Raw genomic sequence first — 14,908 nt, 5'->3', positions numbered from 1 at the left:
ACTACTGTTGGTGGGTAGCTATCCAAAATAAGGAAAAAAATAATCTTAATTTTCTGTGACCTGTTGATTCATGGATTAATGAGGACTGAAACAAAGCAGACCTGTTGCTGATGGCAACAAGAACAGGGCTCAAGCACAGAGGTATTCCTCTTCATATTACCAAGCCTCCAGTTTGAACCCCCACCCTGAGTCCTGAGGAAGTTGAAGGTCAACTCTCTTGATAAGCAATATTTCTGATTTTCAAGATTCACCCTACAAAAAGGCAATAGAAAGTAAATTAAACAACACTGAGTTAATAATATATTTGCATTAGCAATGGTTGAAGACGTTGTATTTCTTTGCACTAAACCTTTTACTCAGCTTCACAGCTACAACCATACTTGCCTCAGCTATTGCCCTGTTGAGGTCACTACTGTCGTTTCAGCTGTTCAGGCTGTTTCACCATCAGCAGTTACATTGCCTCAATGTCCAGAAATTCCTTCATTTGTGCAGACATGTCGCTAGCTCATGAGGAGGTTCAGCTGTACCACGCTTGTTTCAGTAGACTTGAGAGGAGGTCACACAGAGCCCTGCTGCTCTGTTCAGGAGCTTCAGCCCGAGGTATTTCTCTCCCTCTGAAGCCACTTCCATGCTATCTCATCACCATGGCTGCAGAAGAAGGTCTACAACTTGAGAAACCTTAAAGTCTTGCTTTGTTTCCATTCTGATCTCTATATTCAGAGTGAGTTCCCAACAAGTCATGTAGATGATTCTGGAAACAAATCTTGCCCAGAAAAATCACTCTGTAGTTGCCATGATCAACAGCATTTAATAAACTTCTCCTAGCTGAAGCTCACATTTATTTTTGTATCTGTTTACAAACACCACCTAGAAGCAAAAAGCCTTAATTCCACAGACAGAAAACCACAACAAAAGCAGCTCAGAATTAATAGATAACCATATCACTGCTTTCTGTTGAGTCCTCGTACTATGTTTCTGAATGCCCCTCAGACAATGATGTTGGTGCTGGATCTAGTTCCGTCTGTATACGATGTTACTTGTGGTGGCCCTATAAAAACAGAGCGTGTCAAATGCAGATTTTGAATTGCTCCCAACAGCTCAGCTGTCCTGCTGGGTTACCAAACACAACTATGGATGGAAGCATGTCAAGAAATAACACTTTTATCTTAAGAAATAATAGTTTATCTGTCAAACAGGAGCATGCGGATGGCTGCAGTCCAGATCAGCAGCCATGCTGATCCCTTTTCATGGTACATATGATCACATTTCACTACATATAAACACCAAATGATATTCTGAGGTGGAACATAACTCTCTTAGGAGCTTTGCAAAAGAATCAGTGACTTAATTCTGCATAAGGAATGCAACAGGTGCAAATAATTGGCATAAGGCATGTCTGAATATTTCTGAAGACAGTTCAATAGTCTTGAAAAGGGGCATGAAATGGAATAGTTCTCAGAAAACAAGTTCTCTGTTTCCAGAATAAATATTGGTACACACAACACAAGTAAAAACACTTTCATAATGCCCTGCAGAAATGTCTATTCTATGTCTCTTTAAAGGACTGATTCTCAAACTAAAGAAATAAGCTAAAGGATTTTTAGTTTATACCTCTTCCAACACTGACATTATTTTTCTGGTAATTTCTGTGCTACACAGACCTAGGGCTGAAGCTGGAACTGTTTCTGCCTTAAAAACCCTTCCGTAGCCAGAAGGTAGTGAAGTGATCATGGTGAATCCGATGTGAATCTAAACTCTAAACACTGCTGCTCTCCAGTGTGTGGCATTCATCAAGAAAATAAGCCCTATTTATCCAATTAAAGTTATAATGTTTTTGTATGTTTCTTTTACCGTTAAACACAAAAACTGCACACACACACACACACAAAGAAAAAAAAAAGTAATCTAAAAAGAAAAGTTTGAAAAACTTGTGTCAGATACTTCTGGTTCAAGCTCACTAATCCATGTAGTTGCCACAGCTATTGTTTAAAAATTGTGGTTTTGGTTCCTAACAGAATTATTGCAGCAAGCCACAAAGTCACATAGAGGTTATACAGTGCAAGAATAAATCATCAGCTAACAAAATATCTCCCAAGCAAAATTGTAATCCAGCCTGAGCATAAGTCTGTCTTAATCAAGTATGTACAGTCTCATTTAATTTGCAGGGAAAATTTATGCATTTGACACTATGTAAATGCCTTGCTGCAGATGGGCCTCATTTGTAGATACCTTTGGTCACAGAGCCTTTACCATTCTGTAATGAACTCTCAGTGGAGGCTGAAGGTGGAAACTGGGAACAAAGCTAATGTTTCCTCTTCACTGATGACTGCTGAAAGTTTTTTTCTCTACACAGCTCAGAAGAGCACTGAGACAAATAGAGAAGGCAGACCTGTTAAGGAAGTTGAAGCCCAGCCCTAAGTATGAGATCAGGCCCCTTGCTACTCCCACCACGTCCATAAAGTCCATGAGGAGGGGACAAGAGCTCCCTGCGACAGATGACGGGAAGGGAGTCAGCGCCTCGCCAACAGCTGTGTAGCTGACAGATCTCAGTAATTTGTGTTTGCCACTGCTCTTCCATGGCCACATGTGTTGACCAGGCCTAAGCAGGGGTCAAACACCCTTACAGGAACCTAAATATGCCTTGGCTTACTGATTAACCTCCACAGTAAAATGTAGTATAATTTCGGACGTATTTTTTCTGGCTCCCATGACATCAGAACTCTTCTGGCTGTTGTATATAATTATAAAAATGTCCCTCTGACTTCTTGTTGCTGAAAATATACAGGCTGTTCTGTTGTTTTGTTTTGTTTTTAAAAAAAAGTGTTCTCTCCATCTTGTTTTTCTATTTTTGGCAGGTTCTGCCATGGAAGCTGTGGCAATTACTACAGCTGAAGTTGGACTAAGACTTAAGGTGACACCCTCTAGAATGGAGCTCTGTAAAGGTACCTGGGCTTTAGCTTCCCTCCATGGTTTAATACTAGCTCTTTTGTTTATATAGTACTCCTCATCAGAACAAGAAACACTGCTTGTTTGTAACTGGTGCTGTCTAAGATCTTACTAGCTTTAACCACAGAGTAAACTAATACTGCAGAAGGAGATGCAGAGTGGCAGAAAGGGAGTAGGCATCGAAGTACACCATGCAAGAGCCTGAGTAATGGGCAAAAAATGGGAGTATAACCCTATGACCATATTTAGTTTCCACATGTGAATCTTGGCTGGCTGAAAGCTGCCCCGAATGCCAGCAAAGCCTGAGAAGCTGGAAATCTTTCACTCTGTGCATACAAGCAGAGTCATGACTCACGCAGAAGAGAAATAGTTTTCTTTTGCAAGAGGAACATTTTTCGTTATTGACCAGGGAGACACCCAAAAATAGCTTTGCTTTCTGAGTGATTCTGTCAATTCACAGCAATGCTGTGGAGGTACAAAAACTGAAGAAGCTCCAGGAATTTGCTAATAAGAAGTAGAAATCTGTGTTTAAAGAGAGTGAGCCAAGTTCACTGTATATGTCAAATCCTTAAAGACAATGAATTAAAATTAAGGTAGCTTGGACTGTTCATTAAATTCCAAATGTCAGACAAAGAAATGAAATAAAAGCCCAAAGCATATTAATGGAAGATATTTAAAATGCTGTGCAATTTAATCTCCTTGAGTAGGGAGCTCATTGTATAATCTCATTTACATTGTGTTTTATTTCTGATGTGATGCATTTTCAGCATCAGAAGTGAAGAAGCATTAAACTTCTGTGAAAGATAGAGCACTCTTGATGTTTCTTGGAAAGGAAGAGCACTTCCGAGAATCACAGGTTATTTGAGCCTGTTTCCACCAAAACCATTGGAATTTTCCAAGTTATTTCAATGGAAACTGAAATAAGCCAAGGGAAATCCCACCCCATGGTGAGGGAGAACATCATTAAAAGGTATTAGTAATCAGAGAGAGAGGCAAACAGAACTTATTTCAATGCTTTTTAATATTTTTTTTTCCTCATGGTTTGCTCCAGTGACCCTCATCTTCTGATCTTAGAGGCCTTTTCCAACCTAAATGATTCTGTGATTCTAATGTTTATGAATGATACTGATCTAAACCAGCTGAAAATTAGGCTCTCGTCAACCAAAATGAGCTCACTAAGCTTAACACATCTCCCATCATGTTTACGCTGCTGTGATCTGGCTTTCTCCAAAGCACTAAATTTCACCCACAACAGCGAGAGCGCAACCAGCCCTGGGCAGCCCTGGAGGCCTCTTGTCCACGCTGCGGGCCCCGTTTGGTGAGGCACAGGGTGCTACAGGGGCAAATGTCTCAGCTAAAAGGAGCACTTTGGATGTATTTATCTTTGCTTAATCAACGAGGACACGCGTTGTGCGGTTACAAAGCGCCGCTCCCGGGTTTTAGTCTAAATTAGGGAGAAAATCCACGGCCAAGCGAGCAGCCAGGAGCAGGCCGCGCCCCCGGGGCAGGGAGCCTCGGTGTAACCGCAGGCAGCTCCGCAAGGCGAGGCTGCCCTCTCCTGGCTAACCGCGGCGGCCTGCTCGGGAGAAAACACTCAGGAACTCAGGAAGGAATGAGTTGGCTCCAGCTTAATCCCATTTCTTTCATTTTTCTATTTTTTTTTTAATCGGAACGGCTCAATATACACCGAGCAACGGGGCTCCCTCTGGCTTACAGGGGGGTTTCTTAACCTCCCTGCGCTCGCAATGATGCATCTGCCTACGTGGTGTCTGGAATAAAAAGTGCTTCCGTATGAATATGCTAAATCGAGAAATCAAAATAAACAGACTGTAACTCACGGGCTCCAGGAGAACAACCAACTTTGTAAAAGTGTATTAATGAAGTTGCTTGCACTTATATTTCATCTGGTAAAACAAATGTTTGTTGAGCACTCTACTGGTGGAAATATACCCTCCGCTTTCATCCTAATAGAACTGTTTCTAAAAGTCATCTATTACTGTAAGCGTGGAGGGAGAAGTAATCTAATAAAGCACTCCCCCGAGAACAGCAAATATGGATCCAGCAAATTTCTGCTTTGACTTAAATCAGCACAAGGCTTCTTGCACAGACAAAAAGAAAAGGCAGCAAGCACAACATTAGACAAGCCGATCTCTCACCTGCTAATAGCAGAGGAATCAAGCCAGAGCAAGACTCTGTGAAATGAGGTGTTTTTTGTTTTGTTTTGTTTTGTTTTTACCCTGCCTATCTTCCCTAGAAATTTTGGCTGAGACTGAGCTGAGCCATGGTCTCCAGGAACACCAGGTAGTGCTGGAGTAATGCTAATGTACTAGGCAAACACAGCTTAGTCCTGTGTTGTGTTTACCAGCCCAACGCAAAGGAGACACCCCTGTGGGTCTTATGGCACAGATAAAAAAAATTCCCTGGGGAGATGATAGTTTGACCTGTAATCACTATTTATTTTTGCAAGAATAACTGATCCTCTGAGGGTGCCAGAGTGTTTTGAGAAGCCCACTGCTCAGCATCAGGAGGTGAAGGCGCGATGCTGCTGGCGGGCAAGCTTTAGGCAGTTGTACGTTTGCTCAAGTTTTAGAGGATAACAGGCAGGATAACACCAGGCTTGAATTGTTGCTGGTTAACATCTGGCTGTTTCGTGCTGTTCCTAATATCACAAAGCAGCCCTAGGCCTCAGCTCGCCGGCTGGGTTAAATCAGGCAGGCAGATTCTGTTTTCAGAGCAGCACTTAGGCATCAAGAGCAGATTGGTGACTCTGGCACAACATCTATTAATAAATAAAAGCATCAGGCTTTGCATTTGAATAGGCCCTTTTCTTTGGCAGATCTCAAAGTAATTTCTAAAGAAGGGCAAATGTTATTATCTCCATTATGGTGATAGGTTATATGACAAGCTCACAGTCGGGGACTGGGCAACACTTGGCTCAACAACAAGCAGCAGCTGCTCTCCTTGGTTAAATGCCACACACCAACAGTCCCCAAAGTTGTGAGGTCCTGGCCAAGTGCACAAAACCCCTTAGCCAGATGGGCAAGAGCAAGTGCTGGAAAGCTGCTCCCATTACCCAATCAGTTCTAGAGGTAACTAAAGCTTCATGGAGGACTTGTCCTGAATCACGAACAGGCAATGGTATTTTTAACATGCCCTGCCTTTTATATAGTTTCTGTTGCTTACCCATGCTCAGCTTCAAAATAGTCCTCACTTTTCCTGAGGCAGGCATTCAAACTGACCTGCTCCTAGGATGAAATATTCTTTCATTTGAAAATGTCCTGTCAGGGAAAGTTCTGAACATGTTTCCATTTTGTGGGTTTGCTGCAGGCTTCCAGATATTTTTGCAGCTCTTGAAAACATGGCAACCTTGCAGAAAGACTACCCTGCAGGTAGTCTGCTTCATATGCAGGTAGTCATGCTTCATATGTAAACATTATATATAAACATCACGGCTGATGTTTTAGGTACTGGGTGATATTATATTTTAAAGAAGAGACTTGTCACTGTCATTTCTGATTCTTAATCAAGATATCCAGCTGGCATCTCTCCCACACCCCTCAGAAAAATATAGATAAAATGTATTTCTAGCTATGTTGCTTAGTTCATTAAAATGCTTTGACACATACACATTAGCATGTAAGCCACAGCAATGAAAACTATGATTTGCAAGCTGCAGTGCCCAGTAATATGCACTTTTATGGGAGCTGTTCAGGGCATTTGTTAGCAGAGAGAAGAAAGCTGCTGCCCAACACAGCAGCAATTCAGAAGGTGCACATGCATGACAAACACGTACACACAACAGGATCCTGCCGTTGGATACTGGCATTCATTACCATCCGCCAGCTGCTCTGAACCATATGGGAAGCAGGCGTTCCAGTTCTGCTCTAAGCCACACCAGCATCGCCGCAGACTCCCAGGCTGGCAGCCTCAACCCAAAAGGAAAGGGGCAAGGGGGCAAAGGAGCCAAATCCCACCCTGCTGATGATGTGATCCCTCCAGGAAAGGGCTGAGGCATGTGTGGTGCAGAAGAGAGAAACGTAGGGAACCGCAAGCTGTCAGATGCTGCATTTTGAAAGCTGTTACTACATTCAGTCTGTAGTCTGGGAACATCTGGATCCAGTGTTGACAACCTGGCAGCAGCTGAAAGCTGTCGAGTAAGCTCAGACGTGATAAATGGAAGGAAAAAAAAGTAACAAGTCATCACCAAAAGCAGTAGTTCCCAACCCATGAGGCAAGCCTTCTGAGTGAGGCATGACAATGTTAAAGATAAGATATAGAAGCGAAAGCGGAAGTATTGCTGAGACTGAAGAACAGAAGAGAGACAGCTGCTAAGTTTATTATGTTTCTTCATTCCCTTTTTTACTCCCAGGTTCAAACCTCAGAGAAAAAGAAGTTTGCTGCTTGGTGATAAGGAAATATAGCACTATAGATCTCAGAAGGCAAGGGCACTGAGGAGTCATGGGTCATGGGATGATGGAAGAGAGGAGGAAAAGAGAGGATAACAAAAAGCTGCAGCTGTGAGGCATGCCTAAAACAGATTGGGTATTACTGCCCTAAAAATAAATGTTTTAATCTGAAACATTTCCATATTTAGAATAGTAAAATCAGCCAAATCCAAAACATTCCTATTAAAACATGAAGCTGTATTCAACTCCACCCAAGGTCCAGTGCAATTCTCGTAAAAATAAATGAATAAATAAATATTCTCGTTTTCTAAAAATAATTATTGGCAGGTATTTCGCCCAGTTGTATAATTCTGGGACAAAATGATCTTCTGCACAAAGATAAACTGTAAGTTTATCACTTAGAAGAAGCTTAGAAGATAGTAAGAGCCAACTTCTATAATTTTTATGTATATCAGCAACTCATAAAAAAACTTCCTGTTCTATAAATAAATGTGCTTCCCCAGATCCATAAAGTTACTGATCGTCTCAAGTGTATCAAGGCCAAAAAAGGGAAAGCTCCTATCTCTTCTCTTCAAATTCCCTTCTCTTCAAATTTGAGCATCCTGCTAGACTTTCTAAACCCTTTTGCTGAGGATGAAACTACTGAGATTCAGTTCCACTGGATATCATCTGGTTGTTTTACTTAGTCCGAATCTGTGTCTGTTTTATGTCTTAATAGTTACAAAATTAGCAAAATACACCAGGTTTTGTCTTGGACTGCTGCCTTTCCTTTCACAAATACTGCAGGGAATCAGAATGCAAATGGGAGAAATCATCAAAAATTGAACATTAATTGTTTATTTCCTGGGCCCTGTTGTTTTCACTCACCATCTTCTTACTCCTTAGGGACAGTTGCTTTAAATTCCACATCAGGCTTATCATGCTGCAGCACTGTCGTCCTGTTTGCCTACGCAGCAGTTCCAGCACAATGCAAACACAAGCCACTGGCCTTGCCCCTGTACTAAAGATCAGACGATGTCATCATTTGCAAGATAATCATCATTCACCTGTAGGATCAGATGCAAGCCCATGAATTCAAGGGGATTGGATTTCATTGGTCTTGTGTCCACAGTTAGTCTGCTGAAGCTTCCCTCCAGGATCTATGCCATTAAATGCCTGTGCCATTTATAGTTCATATATCCTAGTCCACTCCCTTTAATGCCTTTCATCCAGTCTGGGCCATGTCTAGGCTTGAAAAACCTGCTTGCAAGGCAAACTGTGGTCATGAAACACACAAAGACTGCTAGGCTCAGTTCATCTCCTTTTGCCTTTCTTGAGTCCCAGGACTCGCTTCATCAGATAAAGAGGTGAGTAAAGCTCTCCTACAATGCAAAGCAAAGAAAAGGCCAGCAAGCTTCAGGACCTACTACAAATACCTGTCGCTGGGCAGCAGTCCTCCCAGGTGCTTTAGGCATCTACAGTAGGATGGGATGTCTGTCTACTGTAGGGAGGGAGCCTCTAGACCTGTATTATTTTCCGCTGACTATAGCAAGAGCCAAGATAACCAACTTGGACTAACCTGACATTAAGACAGCCAAAACCAGGTGAGATGGATCCCACCCACCAGATCCAGAAATGTTCTTAAGTGCTACACATGACATTGCTCCCAATCTGAATAAATAGTTCAGTCAAGCAAAACATTTTTTTTCTTTCATAATAGCAGAGCATCATCTTGAATTCATTTCAGAAAACAAAAAAATAAAATGTTCTCCACTGGGAAACAGTGCTGCCTTCCTTACATAATGTGTGATTCAAATGACAGGCTGCTGGGAAATACTGACATACGGATAGAGTCATGCTGCATGCAGAAGAGGAAAACACGTCAGCTTATCTTTGTGTAACCTGGACAGGAACATATGGCTCATATATGAAGAGATTAATATATTAACCTGTTTGCATGCATGCAGATGCACACCCTGTGCAAGAACAAATTATGTTACCCTCAATGTGCAAACACATACACACAAACAAACTGACATGCAGCCCAGAGAGGAATGGACAATTAATATAAATGAATGCGTACTCATACACACAGGATGCACATTGAAAAATAATAACCTATAAAGTCTAATAACTCTAAAAAAATGTATTCAGACTCAGAAAACAGCCACTAAAATAGCCTGGTGACCAACGTAACGACAGTTTGGTTCCCAGCAGGTGGAATTAGAAGGCAGAAATCAACAAATGGCATAGTAAAACGCACTTGCTGAAGGTATCACCTTGATACGTATCAGACAAAATGAAACATGACAGCCATGCACTGACCGCAAACCTTGGGAAGCTTGTTCTGCCTCAGAAGCTGTAAGAGCAAAAAGGGCGCTGGAATCATGGCTTTCGCAGGGCAGACGCACTGAGCAAAACTTCATTGGGCCACGGCCGGGTCATGGCGCTGATGACAAGTATGAAAATTATTTATTTACTCTGCTGGAACTGTCAGATACAGGGACTAGAGATGTCAAGTAGCAGGCAGAAGAATGAAACTGAAAGGTTGTTAGCTATGATGTTGGCCTCACAACTTCTGGGGCAGGCCCCAGCCCCTCAGCAGTGCAGAAGAATGCTCGTCCCAAGGGCTGCCACGAGGTCTCCAAGAGGAGTCAGGAACCTGCAGCCACCAAAGGTGCAGGAATATATCACCCCATTCTGAGATGAGTGGCCACTGCAACACATATTAGTGCAAAATGAGGGTATTCAGAAGTTAGACATGGTCTGAGAAAGTGCTGGAGTTAATTTCACTGTATGGAAAACCACCTGAATCCCACCAAATAAACATGGATGGGATTTCTAGGCCCAGAACAAGCAATACTCAAGAGGATTTATCAAGGAGAATGTGACAAATGATTGTGGACTGAAAAACAATGGAGAAGTAATATTTTCTACATCAATAATAAAGACTTTTTTCTCTGCTTTTACCTGAGCAGATCAATGGAGGTTACAAATGTTCAGAATAAAGCAATATATCCTAACCTAAGTTCACTGTTCAAAATGGCAAGAGTTTAGGCAGAGAGCCAGGTTTAATAAAAATGAAATAGAAGCCATGGTTTGACTAAATCATTCTTCTAGATTTCTAGACAACATTATAAAGTGTTAGCAGCTACAGTACAGAGCACACAGAGAGCATGATTCATGTCTGTTTTACTCCAGTTGTACACTGGCTGAACATCCCCAAACTCAATAAATACTCCAGTGAATCAGATATGAAACCTGTCAAGAAAAAGAAAACAAAAAACACAACAATCTCTGTTACAAATTTGATTATTACTGTAGTACGCGGATCCTGAGAGTGCAATGAAGGATCTTTGTATCAGGCAAATTGCTACCAACCTTGAGGTTTGATTGTGATTTTTGTTTTTCCTTGCTGCTCTTCCTAAAGCTCCCTGGTCCCTGAGTCATGTGAAGGTGGGGTTTTTTAAAGGAACTCTCTGCCCTTCATTGGGCTGCTGATTAAATCTGAATAGTAAAGTTTTGAACTGCAAGAGACAAATAAAACGAAACCATGTTTTTGTCATCATTGTTTTCAAACTCTTCTGATTTTAAGCCAATGCGAGCCTGGAAAGCCTTGATTCATCATTTTGTAGAGCCTAGAGCACACACTGACCTGGCGTGTCTGTGGTCAAGATTTAATATTTCAGAGTTAGATATTGCCTGTTAGACTCTGAAACAGTTAAAATTAAAGGAGCATGACCTAAATAAAGGCAGTAGAGGCCAACATGGAAAATAACAAGACAAACCAGTAGCACAGATCTACCTTGATGATTTAAAACCTCACTTTGCCGGATTTATTGCAGAGGCCATTAACTGCTATGCCCAACTACAAAAACTAATGAGACCATTAAGGGGAAAACTAAGGAAAGACAGAGATGACTTGACTTCTTTTGTAACTTGCTTCTTGTAACTTGATTGTTAAACTGTTAGCATTGCCATTTGTGGTGGTTTCCCCCCACAGGCAGCTGAACTCCACATTTGCTCTCTCACTCCCCCTCCTCAAAGGAAGAGGGGGAGGAAATATGGTGGAAAAGGGTTGAGATAGGAACAGGGAGATTGCTCACCAGTTACCATCATGGGCAAAACACACTCAACATAGGGAGATTAACATAATTTCTTACCTATTACTAACATACTACAGCAGTGAGAAACTAAAGGCAAACTAAAAACACCTTCCCCCCACACACACAAGTGTTGCAGGGGAACAGGGAACGGGGGCTGCGGTCAGTCCCTGAGGTCCACCGCTCCTTCACGGTCCCTCTCTGCCCCTGCTTCACGTGGGGTCCCTCCCACGGGATGCCGTCCTTCCCCAACTGAGCCTGCGGGGGCTGCCCACAGGCAGCAGCTCTTCAAGAACTGCTCCCACATGGCTCCGTACCACGGCGTCCATCCCCCAGGAGCAAACTGCTCCAGCACGGGTCCCCCATGGGCGGCAGCTCCCCCCAGGCCCCCTGCTCCTGCGTGGGCTCCTCTCCACGGGCTGCAGCTCCGGCCCGGGGCCTGCTCCTGCGGGGGCTCTCCATGGGCCGCAGCCTCCTCCAGGCCACATCCACCTGCTCCACCGGGGGCTCCTCCACGGGCTGCAGCGTGGAGATCTGCTCCGTGTGGGACCCATGGGCTGCAGGGGGACAGCCTGCTCCACCAGGGGCCTCTCCACAGGCCGCAGAGGAACTGCTGCTGCGTGCCTGGAGCATCTCCTGCCCTCCTTCTGCACTGACCGTGGGGTCACATTTTCTCTCTCCCTCTCACATTTCCTCACTCCTCTCCCCCAGCTGCTGTTGCACAGCTATTTTTTTTTCTTAACTCTGCTCTCCCAGAGGCCCAACCAGCATCGCTCACTGGCTCGGCTCTGGCCAGCAGCAGGTCCCTTTTGGAGCTGTCTGGAGCTGGCTCTGATCTGACATGGGGCAGCTGCTGGCTCACAGAGGCGATCCCTGCAACTCCCTCACCACCAAAACCTAACCAGGTAAACCCAATACACCTTTTAGTATATATTTGCTGGATTTTGGTAATCTTGTTGCCTGGATTTTGGAGCTATTAATACTTGGTCATGGAACAATCTCCTCCTAGTCAATACAACGGAGAGCTCAGTCTGCTGGGAAGAAATAAGGGACGGATTCTCTTGATAAGAATCATGCTAAAGGCCATGATTCCTGTGTTGAAAGAAATGATAGGAAACATTTAGCTAACGAAATTCAGATTAGTGAGATATCAACAGAGAGTTTTTGAAGTTGCTTGTTGTTAAGTGTAAAACATATCTGACAAACGGCTGTCATCAGCACTGATTCATAAATCAGTCTGCAGCTTGCAGCTAACAATTCTGCTCATATCGTCCTCATTTTCCTGAAGCATAAGATGTTATGCAGTACTCTGAAACAGTCCAATACAATTTGTAGATTATAGGATGGGTTCATGCTTGGAGGTTTTCTGGTGATGTTGGCTGTAAGAGGTCTGCTTGGGACACCAGCAGCCCAGCACCCTGAAGATTGGCTGAAGATTCTGCAGCTCCTTTAAGAGCCTAGTGATCCTAAAAAGACTCAAAATGGGTGCCACAGGGGGTAAACACTGACCTATTGTTGATTCTGAACCTGAGCTTCTGATTTTAATCATTGCATTCATTTTCACAACCAGAAGTCTGCTCTGCGTGCCCTAATATTCAGTGCACACACTGTGCACTCAGTACACACATTTCTAGGTGTGTGCAAATGAGGGCATCAGTATTCACACACGAGGCTAGATATCGGTTTTAACATCATCTTATTTTATTTTTCAGATGAATTTTAAAGCCAATCTTCAATCCAAAGTTGTACTCACATGCTTCAGATGAGATTCATTTTGGACTTGTGGGCAGCAGAAAGTGACAGTAAGTAGTTCTGTGCTGGGTTTTCTCTTTTGGTGATTATTTTGTAAGGTTTGGAAATGTTAAAGTAGAGCTTCCAAATCAGCAGGTATATAATGACTGTTTTAAACTAAGCAGAAATAGGGGCTTGTGCTATAAAGGTGTAATCATCTGCAAAAATGTAGATGTTGAAAATTGAAGGACCTATGGTAAGCCTTCATTAGCACGTCAAAGTGTGTATGGTTGTTCAGAGGAATGAAGTGTAGATGGTTTTCCACCAGCGTAGCCATCAGTGTATGATAGTGTGGGGTGATGATGGAAGCTGCACGGTTCTGGGTTCCTCCACAAAACTAAATTCATCCCTGCTCTTCTGGTTGTTAAGTGAGTACGGTATGTCTAATAAAAACAAAATTCTTACCTGTACAATTTTAACCTCATATAGTACAGGCAAAACTTCCTCCATTAACTTACAGACTGCCAACAAGAAAGCTATTAGATTAGAATTAATATCACTTGGTGGCTTTCCAAGTTTGAGCAGAACAAAGATCCCTGCCCTTTTTGAGTATGCCATCAAGAAAGATGCTAGCATCTTCTAGCAGTGAATGTATCTATCAGACACATTCACACTGTGACTCCTATTTTTTGAAAAAATTAGTTTGGTTTAAAAGCATAAAGGCCTTGTTTGTATCCTCTACAATGTGGAGAGAGAATAGCAATGAAATGGCAAGGCTCTGTCGGACACTCAGAAGACATCCTCTCCAGATCTTCTTTACAATGAGCTTTTTACTTTTGGTCTTTGAGCTACAGAAAAGATAAGAGGTGACAGAAGCTGCTGTCACTTTCGGTTGACAGTGCTTTGCCAGGTCAGTGGCTTCAAGCTCGTGGGGGAGCAAGCACTCAGGCTTTGCAGGTGCCAGGGGTGAAGTTGAGACCCTTTGCTGTCTCAACCTATTTCTTCAGTGAAGCAGGGTTCATCTGCTCTGGTGGAGATTTTGCTGCACCTGGATCGCTGTTCTCATACTTTTAAAAGTATTTCCACCTGCAGGTGTTGGTGAGAACTGGAGACCTCCTGTAGCCAAAGGGAGTACGTTTCGTTACAGCTATGCCATGACTGTGTTACAAGGGTCAACAACGTGATCATAGTTTGTGGGATATGCATATCATATTTTTAACTTCTGTTATACACAATCCAGTGTTTTGCTGCTGTTACAGTTGGCAGACTTTCAAAAAATGTTGTGTAAAATGGAAAGCTTGCAAAAAAACTTTCTTTCCAAGCTCATAAAGGAACATTTTGCTTCTGTGTTTCATTAGAAGGCAAAGGTTCAGAAAGTTATCCATATAGCTGGAAAAAGCCTTGTGTACTTTAGGGACAAGAGCAGGAGAACTTATGAAAAGAAGGGCTACTCTGTGAGTTGCTTTCCATCTGTATCATTTTTTAACCCTTTTCTTATGATGAAAGACAAAATCTGAGTGGGGAGCAGTGAGCCATTTGATCTTTAACGCTCCACAGATGGTAATTTGTAGATCTTCCTTATGACCAGTTACCATCTTCTGTCCATAGCAGTAGGGATTCACAGTCAAAGGTATTTCTAGGCCATCTCTGACCCACATTTTTAAATTTAATAGCATTCAGTAGGTCAGTATTGAAGAAAGGGGCCTGCTTAGAGCCTCAGTATTTTTCATAAGGCAGCAACAT

The 14,908-nt window shown here is 42.7% G+C and overlaps 1 long non-coding RNA gene across 6 annotated transcripts in view; it reads left to right on the top strand.

Annotated features, from left to right (window-relative positions):
- Positions 1 to 2,853: 2,853 nt before the first annotated feature.
- The window catches only part of LOC118246892 (uncharacterized), a 42,033-nt gene continuing 29,978 nt past the window's right edge, over positions 2,854 to 14,908 (top strand). For 5 of the 6 annotated variants that reach the window (XR_004778243.2, XR_004778244.1, XR_004778242.2 and 2 more), the window contains exons 1-2: positions 2,854 to 2,942; positions 13,147 to 13,236. This is a non-coding gene — a long non-coding RNA (uncharacterized LOC118246892). Of the gene's footprint in view, positions 2,943 to 12,191; positions 12,340 to 13,146; positions 13,237 to 14,908 lie in introns of those variants that run through there. The other variant, XR_007709204.1, reaches the window with a different exon arrangement.

This window comes from Cygnus atratus, chromosome 1 (assembly GCF_013377495.2).
Source record: "Cygnus atratus isolate AKBS03 ecotype Queensland, Australia chromosome 1, CAtr_DNAZoo_HiC_assembly, whole genome shotgun sequence".
NCBI lineage: Eukaryota > Metazoa > Chordata > Aves > Anseriformes > Anatidae > Cygnus > Cygnus atratus.
Note: the sequence above shows the minus strand (reverse complement) of the source record. Positions and strands in the feature narration are given on the sequence as shown.